This window comes from Charadrius vociferus, unplaced genomic scaffold (assembly GCF_000708025.1).
Source record: "Charadrius vociferus isolate BGI_N301 unplaced genomic scaffold, ASM70802v2 scaffold174, whole genome shotgun sequence".
NCBI lineage: Eukaryota > Metazoa > Chordata > Aves > Charadriiformes > Charadriidae > Charadrius > Charadrius vociferus.
The window spans coordinates 2844776-2862291 of NW_009648441.1; the positions used below are offsets into that span (position 1 = coordinate 2844776).

The window sequence follows — 17516 nt, forward strand, 5'->3', positions numbered from 1 at the left end:
CTCACACTTCCTGCCTCCCGGATGAGCATCCCCAGGGGCCAGTTGGAAATGCACCCTGAGGTAACAGGCAGCTAGTCAAACAGGTACTGCCAGCTCACAGACAGTCCTCTAGGTCCTTGAGTCAGTACAAAACCATATGCATTTTGCTGGCTTTAAAACAAAAAGATTCAACCTTGTAGCTGTTAGGTTAGGAAAACTCTCCCTAAAGTCCTAGTAAAGATATTTAAATGACTCAATGTTGACTAAGGAGCCTGGAACATGCAACGTACAGAAGAGAAAACCACAGACAACGCCTGAAGTACAGATACACACTATAAAACAGGAAGACGATGGTGACAGTAATGTACAGATCACTAACTTCAGAATGAAAATCCAGGAGACCCCGTCACTGCTATCAGAGTCCGCCCTCAGTGTGTTACCCAGGGTAACCACGGGTGCGCGTGTACTCATCACTTGTACTAATCTTTGGACAGAAGTGCAGCATGTACTCGCCCCCTGGGGCTTTAGGGAGCACCCCTGGGGCTCCCGGTTCCCAGCGACACCACCCCTGGCAGTATTACAGTAGTACCTGGCTATTCCATCAAAGATATTAAAAGGATTTTATTTCCTCACCCACTCTTTTGGGATCTCATATATTTTTAATATATTGGGAATTAATAAACACTGAAGTGAACAACACATGGCAGAACTGCTTTCTGAGGGTCTTAACCAAAGTTTTTCAGGATACTGTTTCATATGACGCTGGACCTTTCATGCAAACACACCCACATTTTCTACAGCAAGTTTTTCCTCAGTGCAACACCAAGCCTTTCAGCCTGACAGCAAGAGAAAAAAAAGCAGGAAAGCCTCCCAATGCACTTCTGGTGCAGTTACAGGGAACCACTCATGCGTGCTCCTCTAAGCAGCAAGAGGCAGAAAAGCAGTGACAGCTGGCTGCCGTCTTGCCAGCATCATCACCATCCTCCCCTGCCTGGAACAGCTCTTCCAGCCCCCACAGCCTGCACAGTAAGCTCTGCTACCAAAAAGGGCTGAGGAAAACCCCAGCCCTTGGGCAGGGGTGAGATCAAACCCAGGCCTCCTCCCATGCCCACCCAACCTGCTGAGAAGCCTTCCACACTCTCAGCTGTCTGTTTGACACAAAGTCAAGCAGTAAGCAAATCTCTCCAGTGGCATTTGACGCTGAACAGGCTCTTAAATGGCCGGTGAACCTAAATTTAGGATTACCAAAGTAAGGAACACATCCAACATTTATATTTTCCTCATCAGCACATCAACAAGTTAACTTGATACATCAGTTTTAGACATTCTGAAGTTATAACTAGCCCTTGAAAGGGAAGTGTAATCCTTGTCAACAGCCCCAGGGAGAAATAAACACACAGAAACGGGGTTTTTTTTGTTTTTTGTTTTAAAAAGTACACAGTTTACCAACACACTCCTCTTCATGTTTTAATAGTAAGACCAGAGCTAAATATTTAATGTCTGAAAGGTTAAAAGAAACCTGATCTATAACTTCATGCATACCAGACTCATCTCAAACTGCTAAATATGAATTGGCATGGCTTATGACATCCTACCACTTACAATAGCATGCTGCTCAGCCACAGTAACTTCTGCTGGGATTTTAAATTAAGAGGTTGTAACTTTATCTCCTTGGAGCCTAATTTTTTATGTGCCTTCCTGAGTCTTAAACGAGAGAAAAAAAAAAAAGAATTAAAGGAGATGCTATCATTATTAAAATACAGATGCTGTACATAAAAAAACCAGACAGAAAAGGGCAGCTCATGATTAGAGTAACATGTGAAGACATGAAAAGCTGTGAAATAAAGGAAATCTTCTGCACTACATAATATTTTTTAACGCTTATAATATTGCCAATTAAATGCCAAAAAAATGCCCCCCAAAAATTCCTGTATCTCTCCCTCTTTCCCAGAGACACCATGGTGTCCTCAACTTCATCAAGCTTGTACAAGTACAAAACCATAATGATAATGAGTGGTGGAATTTCTCCATCACTGACAACCACATCTGATCATGGCATGTTCTGATCCCAAGGTGAGCATTTTAACTAAATGTTTCTGAAAGCACCATAGCAATATTTTACACTATAGTACACATTTTCTTCTTGACACTGGATGGATTTGGTGGATACCTCCTTTAAACGTCTTACAGAAGACAACATATGTTACATCAGGGAACCGTGCCACCTCTTTAAATAAAGCTCCTCAGGCTTTGGAGCATTTCTTTCAAGAAACAAATATATTGAGAGGCACCCAATTTACAAATTAAATCATCTTAATTTCTACAGAAATAAAAGCAGCTGCACATGTAAAAGAAGAAACGAATCTGGATGAGAGAGGAATAGGACAGCTGAAGGCAAGGAACAAACAGCACACATTATTTGAATGTGACGATGAAAACTCGGAGATCAACTTTTTCTTGACTGTTGAATTATGAGGTAGTACATTTAATGTTACATAACAGAGTGAAAAAAAGTTAAGAAACCAGATGAAAAATCAGCCGACTGTTATAAAACCACATTTTATATCACCTTCCACTGCAAGATCTTGAGATAACAAAACTTAACCCTCTTTTCAGTACGTACAAGGACTGAAACAACATAGCCCTGCTCTGAAAAGATGATACACGTATACTTGGCCTTGCAGTGACCTCACAAAAAGTTAGCAAGTGGCATCCATTTGAAGCATCATTGACCATGAGTTCGCACATTTTGCTTACCATTTTTAAAGATAAGCAGACTGATAATGTTCAAACATGCATCTCCTGACCTTGCATTTCAGTGACAGGCATACATTCTCTTTTTAAGCTAATATGAAATAAATCATCATAAGGCATACCAGAGTACACATTCATCTGTGGTACATGGTAGTCAAGTAACAGATCAAAACTGTCCATCAGGGAGCAGAAATCAGACATGCAACGAATGAGAAAAACCCACCATACAGGAGAGAATACAGTCAGGAAATGCTTCCCAATTTAATGCACAGCAGCTCCCTCGGTAATTGACTGACAGGGTGGGGGGGGGAGGACAACACAGGAGAGAAATCAGCCCATTCTCTAGACACATAGAGGGGTTTGTGTAGCATTTTCTTAGTACTGAACAGGATATACAAAGTTTGCCCTATGCTAAAACTCTACCCTCTTGTAATGCTTTCGAATGGAAGTCCTGAACGTAATGGATTCACACTGAAGAGATTCCTCCTTTGCCCAGTAGCACAATTCCTTACTTTATGAACTAACACTGTTTCTGCTCTCTTATTACAAGTATGTTATAGAAAATTAAACATCATTAATCCAGTTCTTTCTTTACCCAAACACTTGGGGAAGGCAAGATCCACAACTTAGACTGCAGCCCCTTCCAGAATCATTATGCAGCTCCTTAAATTTCAGCAAATCCAGAGCTAAAATCTACAGCTGAACAAGACAAAGAATGTCACATCTCTAAACACAAAAGCTGCTAGACAGAAACGGTGTATTTAATATTAGTACAGTCTTTGGAATATATGCTTAGAGACTGTTGGTATATCAAAGCCAATTTTGTCCAAGCACCTTAGAACATCTCAGGGAGGGTAGGAACTGTATTTACCCCTAACTCCACTTGAGTAAAATCAGTATCCCTCCACCTTCCTTACTGCCGAGAATGACATCTCAAAGAAACACCAACATTTTCTATTCCAAAACCCACAGCTTTTAAGTAGCAGGTCCTAATTTCTCTTCCATAGCTTAAGTGCTTAATTTTGTTTTATTGATACACCTCCAGGAAGTTTTTCAGGGTAAAAAATAAAACAGGCTTCAGTGGTGCATGATTTCAAGAAAACTAATCTGAATCAAATTCATTTGTTTGGTTTACATCTTCCATATAGATGAAAAATTTAGATGGAGACAGGAAACAAATAACTTTTTTTCTTCTGAGCATAATGCTAATTTATTAGAAGATATTTAATATGAACTTAACCTTTTTTTCCCAGTTAAGGGCTTGAACGTGCTACGCTTCTGTCTACAGGAAAATGAATTGAACTGTCTGAACACAGGCTAAAAGTCAAGAACTGCTTTGCCTGTCAATATGAGATCTATAAAGTAACTAGAAGTAGAAACAGCTAAAAAGGGAAACTACATGAAAACTAGTGACAGCTACTGATGCAAGAGGCTGCAAGAAACTTGTTTTATTTTCCTTTTAAGGAAACTGCATGAACTCCTACATTTAATGAAATTTAAGATACCCCCTTTAAAATGTGGAGACAGTTAAGAAGATGTAAATGCAAGTTTGTCACATTCATGATTTTTGTAGATTCCCACCTTCATAGGATGGCTACAGCCACCCCTCTTCTCCCACAGTGCTCAGGGCATCAGCCAGCTGCACCAGTCCCAGTCAGGTTACCCGAGAGTCACAAGCTGTGATTTGGACAGACTGATGCCCAGGGCAACTCCCGAGGTGAGAGAAAGGCCGCATCAAGGACAAGCGATGCTGAAGGGCAGCTTCACACCTCAATGTGGACCTGTAAAACCCGAGTTACGTGGAACAAGCCAATTACATTGCCTTGGAGCACGGCATTTTGCAGCTCTGAAATTGGTGTGGTTCTTCTCCAAATGCCAACCGCTCCCCGGCAGCTGCACACACACACACACACACACACAGACTTCTAGAAACATTTAACCACAAAGAGCTTCTACAGGTTACGCAGGAGCAGCCCTTGGCAACATCGGCTCTAGAATTGCAACGGAACATCTAGAGACAATTCCTAGGCTGCGCTCATTTATTATTGGGCAAGTATTTCTCAAAATCTAATCAAAGAACATGGAACTCATTCAAAAATGCCTAAATCATCTATCAAAATAATTGATTATTTGGTTGCCTTTATTAAAAAAAGGCACAACACCAAACAAAAACAAAACAAAAAACCAAAAAGACCTCAGAGTAGATGCTACTGTTGTCACCAGCTATTTCCAGAGGGATCCATTTTTGGGGCCCATTAATTAACAGTTATAAACAGTTCAAAATGTTACAAAATCCTTCTCACTCATCTCAGAGGTTAAATTTACGTCTGTTCCTCTTTATATTACAAAAAGGTGGTAAAACTAGTCCTAACAATAGCAATGTGACTATTTTAGACATGAACTTTTAGAAACTACAATAGCCATATACTCCACTAATTTCAAGTTAATTTGCTAATTAACTTAATCCTCCTTTTTTGTGAAATTTAATTAGCCAATGTTCAGTCCTTTCAAAGCACTGGGTAGATGGCAATATGTAAAGAATAAAAACATTAGTGTATTTTGTTAGAATTTTTAATCTTCAAAAAGGCATATGGTTAGACTGAATAAAAAACCATCCACTTAAAAAGAAAATCCACATATTAGTAATATGATACTCTATAATTCATTTTAAAAAATAACTGAAATAAGTCAAAATGGGCTTTTGTTGGGGGGTGGGAAACAAAGTATCGTACCACTTATTTTCCTTCCTGGGTTTATGAGGAGACGATTTCTTTTAAGGTACCCACTGAAGATGACTGTGGATTTTTGTTTGTTTGTTCAGAAACAAGATTTGTTTTAAATCTCACTATGTTTTAAGAGTCAAAAGTAGACACCTTCTCCCTTGCAATTTTTTTACATATTGTAAGAAAAGGCAATTATTACAGAATCTAAGTTGCCAGGAAAAAAAAAAAAGTCAGAAAGAGGATATCCCAATTCAAAGCCATTTCACTTCATTTCTGCAGTACAGCCCCATGTGAGTCGAGTCACATAAGCTTGCACATTTTAGCACAAAGCTTCCCAAGACAAGAAAAGCATCCCACTAGCACACTCCATGGCAGTCCTTTCAAACCTGGAGCAAGCCCCTTTAAAGCAGGAATCCACTGCTTTAAAAGCAACAACCCACTGCTAACGGAGGCTTTATCTGCCCTACAGCTTCGTGGTTCTTCTTGCTGCAAAGCCTATTTTAAGGATTATAATTTAAATGAAATACACACAGACAAATCTCAGAAATTTCCCTGCTTTGTCTCAAACACCTTCTTAAATCTTATGGGACTGGCCCAGAGGTTTCTCAGTGAGATCATGGAAGGCAAATCACAGGTTATGGGGAAGTACCGTGGCTCATCCCCACAAAGGAGGCTGACTAAAAGCATGCACGAGGAGGAGTACAACAGAAGTCTAACATTTCAGTTTAAAGAGGTGTACATTTTTAGAGCAAAACCACAAGTTATTTATACGGATAGATTTTCACAAAGCAATCTGATCTGGGAACCAGGGAATTTTACTTAGAGCATCTGTGTTCCACATTCTCAGGAAATAAAATTTAAATAATCCTAAAAAGCTGAAAAAGGTATTTTTATCACAGCCTTTGCAGCTATTTCATGTTTCACTCAAATTGAAAGAGAGCTGAACCAGGTATCTCCAATCACATCTGGAAGCAGGCCCCAGTACTGTGTGCACCATCTTAACTAGAACTCAAGTTATTCTATTAAAAAAAGCCTAACCCTTAAAAAAAAAATCCCCCCAAGCTCTGGCATTCCTTTTCACATTTTTTCAATTTGTGTGATGTCAGTTTACATCTAATAAACATGTTGTTTATTATCTTCATTTAAGCCAGGACTTTCACTAAGTTACAGCAAGAGTCATAAGAAGCATATCATAATTACAAATCCATAACGCGTGCAGGATCCCTGTGCAGCACCATTAAATCCATTAATCACCGTCTCTTCTGTCCCAATTATGCTAAGAAGATACTCAATAAAGCAATTTCAACTCACCTCTTTCTCTCCTTTACCAGCAGTGCAAAGAAGGCAAAACCACAGCACTTCCGACAAATTCTCAAGGCACCTCTTTTGTTCCCTTTAAATTAAATCCGAATCCATTGCACGTTTTGCTGAACTGCTAATGCTCTCCACATGTTCCCTCTCCCAAACCAAAAATGTTTTCTATTAGGAAGGCCTAACACTGAACAGAAAAATGTAAAATGCCCTTCAAACAACCCAAAGTACCTCTCTTTTTTGAGACTTTCATTGGAATATATCAATCACTACTTGACCAAATGAAGAGCTCATTGTGCCACAATCCAGCTTCCTTTAGGAAAGCTTTTTCAATTCTTTTAGTGTATTCAGAAACTCCCTTACCAAAAGAAAGTTTTTTTTATTTTAAATTCAATAAGCCATTCTCTTAAAAAAAAATAAAATAGAATCATAGAGTGGTGGTTTAGGTTGGAAGGAACCTTGAAGATCATCTAGTTCCAAGCCCCCTGCCATGGACAGGGACACCTCCCACTAGATCAGGGTGCTCAAAGCCCCATCCAACCTGGCCTTGAACACCTCCAGGGATGGGGCTGCCACAACTTCTCTGGGCAACCTGTTCCAGTGTCTCACCAGCCTCACAGTAAAGAATTTCTTCCTAATATCGAATCTAAATCTACCTTCTTCCTGCTTGAAGCCATTACCCCTTGTCCTATCACTACATGCCCTTGTTAAATCAGAAAGTTTGCAATTATGAACTAGAGGAGCTGCACAGCACAGTGTCCATGGCTATGAGAATTCTATTCTGACACTCAGCACACTACAAACACACATATGCCAGAGAGATACAATTCGATACGATATTTGTTGGGGGAGGCTTCTCAAGCGAGACAGTACCAATAACACAGGTTGTAGGCACAAGCTTAACTCTGTGTTGGGTTTCATGCTCTGAGGGCAGTTTCACACGTGTCCTTAACCAGAATGACACTGGCTTTTCGACACTTCAACACAATACCCGTAAGAGGACAAACCACGTTTTTTTCCCCACTTTTGTCCATGTATCTTAACTTCTCTGCCACAAAACGCCAGATACAGTTATAGACTGGAGACATGACTTCGTTTTCGTGACACCATTGTCGTTCCACTGGGGAGGAACTTGCATCTCAAGCACCTGGATGGACAGGTCCTACCAGAAGGTTCAATAGATGCATAAATAGTTGCAGAACCTAATCATAGCTGCTGTAATACATGCAACAAGTCCACATAATGGATAACAGAAGGGAAAACCGTAGATGGAAAAAAGGACTAGCTGCATACTTCAGCCATTACAGGACAAATAAAACCAGCTGGCTTCTACTAGCCTCCTAGTTACAACTAGCTTACAGCTTCCCTCAGGTATCCCAGAACAAAAGGAGCTCAAGAAGATATTTATGGCTACATTTCATAAAAGATATCAAGAGAGAGAGGATGTCAAAAAGCCAATCCAAAGAGCTGCGTGGAAAGGCTGGGTTATTGGTGCTAATACTGCCGGTTAAAGCAGATGCCCTCATAACAGGAGCTAGAAACAGCCGCCGTGCGGCACAGCAGCGATTGTGTCCCATCCTTGGGAATAATCCACTGCTGAGCACCCACGGAAGGATGGGGAAGAGCAGGCACGCTGTAGATCACTTCAGCACCTTGCTCTGGTAAGTCTGCAACTGCCCACGTGCAACAGCCAATAGAAAGATTATAAAAATTGTTATAATGACTGATAACAAAGCTATATTACCCTTTTAGCAAGACTCTTGCAATAATATACTTGCACACTGTTTAGGGACCTTGCTGGATTGAGCTATGAAACTCAACACACACAAATATCTATGCAAATGGGTTTTAATCTATAGACAGATAAAAGAAACTGCATAAATACAGGAAGGAGCTATAACCATAATTTTATAATGCAAAAACATTTTAAATAACCAACTGGGGAGAAGGGTATTTTTTTAAATAATAAACTGACACAAAGGAGAAGTCAAATTTAAAATACACCTTGCAGCTTTTGCTGACCTTCCAAGCTACAGTACTCTGAGCAATCCCAGCGCAATACGTGTATTCAGAATTACATCAACCTTTGTTATTTGCATTCTTCTTGTATTACATTGTATTAACACCTGAAGCTCATGTCAAACTTCTTTTGGCAGAATAGTTCTAGGTCATTGTCATGGGTGCCCGTCCAAACTTCATTCTCAGTGTTGAGAGCAACACTCCTGACTCCCCATCACAGGCACATGTGTTTTAAAAGGGGACGTGGGACTCTCTTGGGCTAGATCCTGTGTCCAGATACATAAGAGTAAATTGTGCCTTTTCTCTGAGAGACCACCTCAGATTTTGAGGGAAAACTACCAAGAGGCAAGGAACAGAAGATGAAGCAGCAGCAATAAACAGAGCTGTCCCAAGCACAGACATAATGAATAAACCAAGTCACTCTCCAGGAAAGAGAGGAGCTTTTAAAGATCTTTAAAGCTTCACTGTCAAAGAGTTGCTTTGACTAAAGCCTTCCATTTAGTTTCAGGGGCTAAAGTTTTTGGCACTGTTGGTGTTCACCCTGTAAAGCTACATCCTCATTTACACTGGACTTTATCAAGGCTTCAGCTGAGCCCTGTAAATGTTAAATATATACAAATTAAAATTACATTAAGACACAATTATATACAAACAAGGAAAGGCATACGGCTGCCAAAAATACCAGAAAGACTTTTCCCACAGGGTATTAACTCACAATAAATCTAATTTGAATAAAAGGTCAAATTTGTCAGATGGTAGGGGGAAAAAAGCAATTGACACTATGTGATTTAATGCTTGATCTTCCTCCACTAAGGTATTTTAACATCAACAAGTACAAAAGTACATCTATAAGTTTCAATTAGTTATGTTCTATGAACAAAACTGGCTTCAGCAATAGTCTTGATATAAAAATATCCATTGTAAATATTCCAGTTTGTATTAAAACCACTTAAATTTTATTTTTGAAATTACTTTTTAATTAGTCCTGACAATTTAATTAGGATCAAATAAAAAACGTGAAAAGTAGTCAAGAATATTTAAAAGAAAATTTGTTCCTCTGTGCTGAAAGTCCTTAGTGTAAACATAAGACAGGAACTCGGATTGAGAGGAAAAAAAAGAAAGTATTAATGCATTAAATTGAGTGAGATACTTAAGAGTGACTGGTATGCAGAAAATACCACTCACTAACAACTTCCGCACTCAAGTTATTAAGCTTTATTCCTTTCCTCCCCTGCTTAAAACCAAAAAAACCCACCTTACTTGACATGGGACTTGCTAAAGCTTCCCAAGTCTCATAAAATATTGGCCTGTAGTCAATACATCCTCTGACACTAAAACCCAATGAATTCCCTGGAGATTTGAAGTCACTAATGATGGAAAACTTTATGTGGACATCTGAACACAACCACAATTTAAAAGTACAACATGTTAAAAAAAAAACAAAAAAACAATGGTCCAACTTCCAAATGGGAGAGTTTATGTCAGGAAAGCTTTTTCTTTACACCTCTCAGCTCTTCAGAGCAAAGTAAAAACCTTGAGTGCAAGGATGATGGGAGGCTCTGCGGCAAGGGCACTACAGAACAAACCACATCTTCTCATAAAGCAGTCCTGGGTACCTATGAGGGACTTTGCAGAGTCAGTAACATTGCTAACCACAATGCTTTCCAAGTATATTGTGAAGTCTGAAAGAAAATAGCCAAAGCAAGACGTTTTCATTCCACGTAACACCATCTCACATTGCTCTAGCTCCTGGCTTCTGCTCCAAATATGTAACACATCTTTTAACCTCAAAACCTAATGCTTATATTTCAAAAAAGACATTAACAGGCAGCTGATGCAAAAGTACATGCAAGATGAAGGAAAATACCCACTGTGCCAGCGAAGCAACCCTTCTATTCTGTGACAAGTTTAGCTGCCAGGCACAGGCCACCACATGAGCCCAGTACCAAGAACTGCAAGAGTCCCTGACTCTTTCAAACCACGTCGTACCAAAAAATAAGACACATCTGACATGTAGAAATACAAAAGAAGAGAAAAGAAACTACATTACATCAAGCCATGGGCTGAAACAAAAACTCATCCTAAAAAGTCTAAACTTCAGCAGGGGGTTTGGAAATTAGAACCAGATCTTGTGTTTGGCTTTTCTGCCTGTAACGAACAAAAGCCCATATCCAAACACACCTCTGCTCTAGGAGTTTGAAATCTGGACTCAAGTTTTGCAACCTGGCTTCCACTGTACTCACTGCTGAATGCATCACCGCTGCCAGAGAGTAACAGCACCGTCATGCGCACTTTCATACAGGAACAATTAAAATACGTGCGCAGTAATATGCCTAATTGCCCACAGCAAGCTTGAATGCAAACAGATAACAACAAAGCAACCACACATGGAAGCTCAGAATTTGGTGCGCTCCAATTCCTCGATGGCTGCACTCCGGACAAAATTTTTTACATGAAAATTGTTTTTATAAAACCTCAATCCAGGAAACATATGAAATCTTGTCTTGCTGCACTGGTCTGTTTTGCCAAAGATATTCCCAGACCTAACAAGAACAAGCTTTTCCAAGCTGTTCTTAATTTCATTCACATTTATAAAATCAGCCCAGACTTTGCAGCATCTCTGTTTCTCCTCTAATACTTAACACGTAGGCTTGCTTTACTGTACTTTCTCAAGCCAACGGTAGTAGAAAATCTGTTCCTGTGTGAGGCAGTCTAGAGATCGCTCTCAATGGGAGGTATTCAAGGAATTCTGTAGGTTGCTTATGCTCAGTTCAAATTCCCAGAAAGGCTGTTTCATAACACGTCCTGGGGGCAGGGGAAAAAGGTTTAGTTGTATTTAAAGTCTGAATCCTACAACACCAGTAGCACTGTGGAAATAATACAAAACTTAGTCTTTCTCCTCCTCCTTTAAGAAAAGTATCTATATTCCAATGCTTCAGCTATGATCTCTTGAAACAAGACCAACTACAAGCTAAACTTATTAGGGTGTTGAATCCACTATGGAGAAGTTGAAAACAAAACAGGCAACTGTGGCACACACATATAGGATTAATTTGCCTTTTTTTTTTCCCCCCCAAACCAATCACCCATAACATCTATCATAATATCACCAGAACACAAGCATTAGCTTTACTAACACTCAGTGAAACACGCTGCTCTGCAGAATGCTGGAGAACATATTAACGCTACTACAGCACATCAGCCTCTGTTTATGCAACCTTCAAGCTCTTATGACACACACATTATGACTTTCATTAGCCTTCTCCTTGTGACAGCATTGTTTTAACCAGGGTTTTTAAGACACTGACACTGTGATAATGACGAATACGTGGCCAAGATCTGCAAGATGTGAAGCAATAAACATTACATGCTATTAAAAGGCAGTAGTTAGCTGTCAGCCAACAATTCTTCAGATCCCCTTCCCAGTTCAGAACACAGTCTTCTTCAGGCACACACAAAGGCTGTGGCAAGACAGATAATCCAAGATTCTCCAAAACATCCCAAATCATTACACTTCGCTGTCAAATCCTGTACTTCCCTGAGCTGTCTAACATACTTCAAGGATAATGTAACTAATATAACCTAATTTTAGCATGCAACAAACAACAAAGAAGGATAATGGCGAATAAATTGATTTAACTTGGAACACAGCAAGCCTGATTCATACTCCCTAGATCTCCCTCTCAGAGATGGATTCTGTTTATTTGTTCTCTTTCAGGAACATGGAACTTCACTTACCAATGCAGGCATGGACTCTCACTGACAGCTGGGTCCTCAGAATTATACTGTGCTTCTTGCCCCTCCTAAAAAGAAAGAAGAAGAAAAATATATTAAAGTGTAGGGAGGAGATAGAGGAGTTGGGAATGAAGGAGAGAAGTTCAGCCTAGAAAAAACACATGGGGGGAAGGAAGGTATTACAAGTTATGCCTTTGTTTCTCATCATACAACTCTAACTTAATTGGCAATAAATTAATTTTCCTCAAGTCAAGTCTTACAACAGTAATTGGTAAGTGATCTCCCCGTCTTCATCACAACCAACGAGTTTTTTCATCTTATTTTCCCTCCTTTCTGTTGAGAACAAGGAGTGAGAGAGTGGTTGGCTGGGCAGCTGACCAAGGTCAACCCACCACAATGACTCTCCAGAAATCTGTATTAGTGAAGTACCAAGTGATGACTGCACCCTTTAATTTTCACAGAAATATTTTAAAGCTAGGCATAGTAAAGCATGAAAAGAAAATGCAAGGTCAAACAAGAGGCTGCTTACACTTTCACAAGTTTGCTCATGTACAGTTATGGGTCTTGAAAGCACAAAGAAAGATCTGGTTTTCGTGCAATGAGGCAAAATTGAGCCCTCCTTCACTCTGGCACTGTCTCAGTTTCATCCTGGTCTTAAATAGAATGACTGTATTTTAATTAGCTGCTGTATTTCTCATTTGTTTTTCAAATTAGTATTAGATGTATCTTTTCAATCTGGACAAGAGCACCGTTCTTGATTTCTAGGCACTCCACCCACAAACTGGCATCAGGACATGGCCAACACCTTGCCTCTGCACCCAAACCTGCTCACTTGATGGAAGCGAGGAAAGCAAAAAGAGTCAGATATCTTTTCCATTTGTACAGTGGCATAGTCCCTCTCTTGTCTCTGAAACTCAAGATTCAATTCCTGAACGACCAGCTCTAGGCAGCCCTGCTTGAGCAGGGCAGGCGGACCAAGTGACCTCCAGAGGTCCCTTCCAAACTCAACTCTTCTGTTACTGTCTCATTGGAAAACACAGAAGCGAAACTGGTTTTAGAACACATTCAAATACAGCTAAGTTTGTGTCATGCAAACCCTAGAACCACTTATATATGCAAATTAAAAACCAGCACCACCTTTCTCAGTTATATGCATCATGACTCTGCTGACAGATTTCAGGGCCAACCCTTTTGCACACAGACCCAGCAGAATTTCCCACTTCATCAGAACAAACCCGCTGTTTTCCAGACAACAACAAAGCTTCTTCCCTACTTTGCTATATTCTTGCCTACAGTTGTTTTGAGGAACAAAAATATTTTTCATTAATTTCAACATGAAAAGAACATGTTTTATACCATCTCCCAAAAAATTTGCAGTGGAACACAGGTCAGTGAAGCAGTAAAATACTTTCAGAAAAACATCACTCCCAGAAGAATATTGGAAAGAAACCCCAAATTAAGCACCTGAAAAAACTGGTTAATGTGGAACTATGTACCTGGTAATAAAGGACTCAGTTTCAGAATGGCAACCTTTCTCTATAGGTTAAAAATTTTAAAAAAATTGAAAAAAATAATCAAAGTTTAAATGAAATTGCTCTTTGAAGGGTCTGCTTAAACAGCATTATGATAAAGCAGGAAAAGCATGAACCTTCCCTTAATGCTGCTGCATTCCATAGAAAAACAACAACAACAAAATCTTATATATCATTACATAGTACCTGCTCTTAAGGTGTTTTCTGTGGGAGCACTTGGAACCTCTGTAGTTTGAGGTTCATCTGCTTAGTCCAGGAAGGGAGAAGAAAAATGAAAATGAGGACCAGAGTACTATGGAAGAAGAGGTCTCAGGGAGGTGGGGTTGCTACCAAAAAGTGAAGACTAGGAAAACGATCAAGCCTGGAGTACTTTGAATTACAGGCAACTTGGAAAGATGCTCCACCAAGAATCCAGTAAGTCACTAACTAGGCTGCCATTGCTCATGTCAAGAAACCTATTTCATAGGCTTTTAGGTTATTTTTTTCAGCTTTTTTCCCCACCTGCTTTGCTTGATTCATTGTTTTTCTTTTGGGAGGGCAAGGGCATGAGCACCCAGGACTCTTGAGCAATTTTGTCAAACCAATCTTACCCTGCCAACCTTGCCCTTCACTATACCCTCTGTGCTCCCCAACACCTGACCCAGTACAGAAAACTGCTCCTTCCTGGCCTCCCTTCCTTGATGGACTTGTCTGGCAAGCCTCACCCAGGGCAGTCTCATCTACAAGGGTGTACAACAGAGGCAAAAATTACAAGGAGGTGTTGTGACCCTTCATATATGCTCCTCATTCCTCATGTCACTGAAACCTCTGGAAATGAGAAATAACTTTGCTAAATTCTTTGGGTTAGATGTTCTCTTCCATGAAACTGTCTGCAACTGCCAAGCTGCAGTTGTACCCTTCCAGTTACCAGACACGGAAAGCGCAAATTAATGTGCTGTGCAATCAACAGAACAGCTAACTTGTTTCGTCTGATCTCAAGGATCCAAAGCTGTTGGAAATCTAAAGCACCCCTCCTCAAAGGCAACATCTCACATTAAGGCCACAAGACAGCTGCACAATTCAATTTCTCCTTCTATACCCAACCCCAAATGCTTAAGTCTACTGACTTTGACAGAACTACTCATTGACTATTCATTAAATGACAAAAATTACTTATTTCAAATACAGGTAAGTGTATAGTACCTTCACTGCCATAATTCATTTTATTATTGATGCCTAAACATTTAGTAAAGAAAAGAACAGAGGAACCAGTTTACCTAAGAGACACATTTAAAAAGAAACAAAAAAATAAAGAAGAAAAACCCTTCAACCACTACTCAAAACAAGCAAACAAATTGGATTTCAGACAAACTTCTTCACAGCACCAAATGAAAAATCACCAGAAACACCAGCAAAGTCACTCAAAACTAAAGGGCAGCAGCCCAAGTAATTATACGTACAGCAGAAGCTAGAAGTGCTACACAGAAAGCACACTGTTCCTACAGGTTCCCAAAACTCCCACTAGCTGGATGAAAGACCATTTTAACCCCTACGGGATCCAAAACTGAGCTCCTCAAACATCAAAGGTCCAACATGCAGTTTATCAACCTATTCCAACCTTCTAATTGGCTTTCTTTTACCTCGTAAGTTTCAGGGTGCTAATCAACCAGACTTTTGAACTCTGGTAACTCTTGACATACACAAATCCTCCAAGATGACAAAATCAGAAAATGGAAAAATTGAGTAGAGTTTGTTTTTTAGCTCAGAACAATAATTGTAAAGGGATAACCCAGATCAGTTTTGCTCAAGTTAGCAAAGGAAAAGGAAGCCTACATAATCAGCCATATTATTACTACCCCCCTGAGGAAAAAAAAAAATAAAAAAAAATAAATCAATCAACTAAAAGAAATTGCTAATGTCTTAAAATAACATATAATGGGAATTATCATCATGGTATTCTCTAGTGCTTCAGCAGTCTGGAGTGTGCAGTGTATGCTGACTTAACCAGCTCTCTGCGGCAATCTACAGGTCTGTATTAGTCTGCTGGAAGAACTGGACAGCAAGTACCCCTCAGTCATCAGAGAGAGAGTAAAGGAACACAAGACCGGAGAAATCAGCACCATTATAAGCCTTCCTGAGATTCAGGCTCATCGCAATTTAATACAGTTTTTCCCTCTTCTCTAAAAATCTAATGCATGATGTTCCTCAATATAAGTAATATCTTTTTTCTGGTAGTTCTCCAGGCTTCAACAGTGGTGCTACCTCCCTCTCTACCTCACATTCCCACAAAGAGCCTTGAAAATTTAGATCAAAATTTTGAGCAAGCTCTCTTCTACACTATCATCCCAACTCTATGCCTCGTAACATAGAAAATTCTCGCATGCGTAAACATTAATTTTTATTATTTTCTCTCATTGGTCACATGGCCAACTTTTCCAGTCTACCAAAATCAATAGGATTCAAACCCCAGAAATTACAAAGATGAAAACTCACTAGAGAGACACTTAATGGGGTTTAGACATACTAGATTTCCCACACAGAAACTAATTACAATAAGACTAGTAACATGTAAACACCAAAAATTATGCAATTCCCTGCTGAATGCTTTTGACTATCATGCAGCATGAATAATGTTTTTGAAAGAGGAAGATCACCTCTGAGAAGTGTTACATCCATGATTACACACCAATTTAGTGGCAACCATCTTACAATAATAAATGCCAAAAAAAAAAAGGGTAACTTTAAATCCATCCATGATTTCATAGCTTCATGAACTCAAATACCATTAAAAACCATGCCTGTGGGCAAGTTTGACCTGATAGAGAAGATGTGCCGTGGGACAGACAGAGCATCTGTATTAAAACCAGAAAAGGTTGTTGATATCAGAATTATTACAGCTACTAGATAAACTTCCAGTTATGGAGTTACCAAGATCCAGAATGTTTTCTATATTCAACTTTTCTAATAAGTTAATGTAAATAAACACATGCCAACAGCTGAGTTACAAATTACTACATTAAAAATAGTTTCATTGAATTTTACATTTTCAAGACTTAATTTACATGAAATTTTGAAAATAGTACCTCCATTAGCGGTCTTAAATAGTTATTTGTTCCAAAGTTAAGCCTATGCCTGAGCCTAGCAATTCCAAAGCAAGGAAAAAAATATAAAAATCACACCACCACCACCCCCCCAAAAAAAAAAAATCACACCCCTATTTCCCCCCAGTTTTCCTCTTAATGTTTCAAGGAAACTTTGAAAGGAATTTTTCAAGGAGCCTATTTTATTAGGACACAGACATCCCTCTTCCTCAGATCTACACTAGTATCAAAAATAGGGTTTCATATAAATATCCAATTACGATTCATTGTCATTATTAGCACGGAAGACCACAGTCACTTCTGTGTCAAAAGTTCATTTTTGTATGATAAGAGAATGCAGCAATTAGCATACGTTTTCTATTTCAATTTTTCTTTCTTTCCTG

The 17516-nt window shown here is 39.4% G+C and overlaps 1 protein-coding gene across 1 annotated transcript in view; it reads right to left on the minus strand.

Annotated features, from left to right (window-relative positions):
- FHOD3 (formin homology 2 domain containing 3) overlaps positions 1-17516 on the minus strand; it is a 363610-nt gene that overhangs the window by 332506 nt on the left and 13588 nt on the right. Inside the window, exon 2 of the mRNA XM_009885444.1 lies at positions 12525-12589. The gene's annotated coding sequence lies outside the window, so the exon portion shown is untranslated. The remainder of the gene's footprint in view (positions 1-12524; positions 12590-17516) is intronic.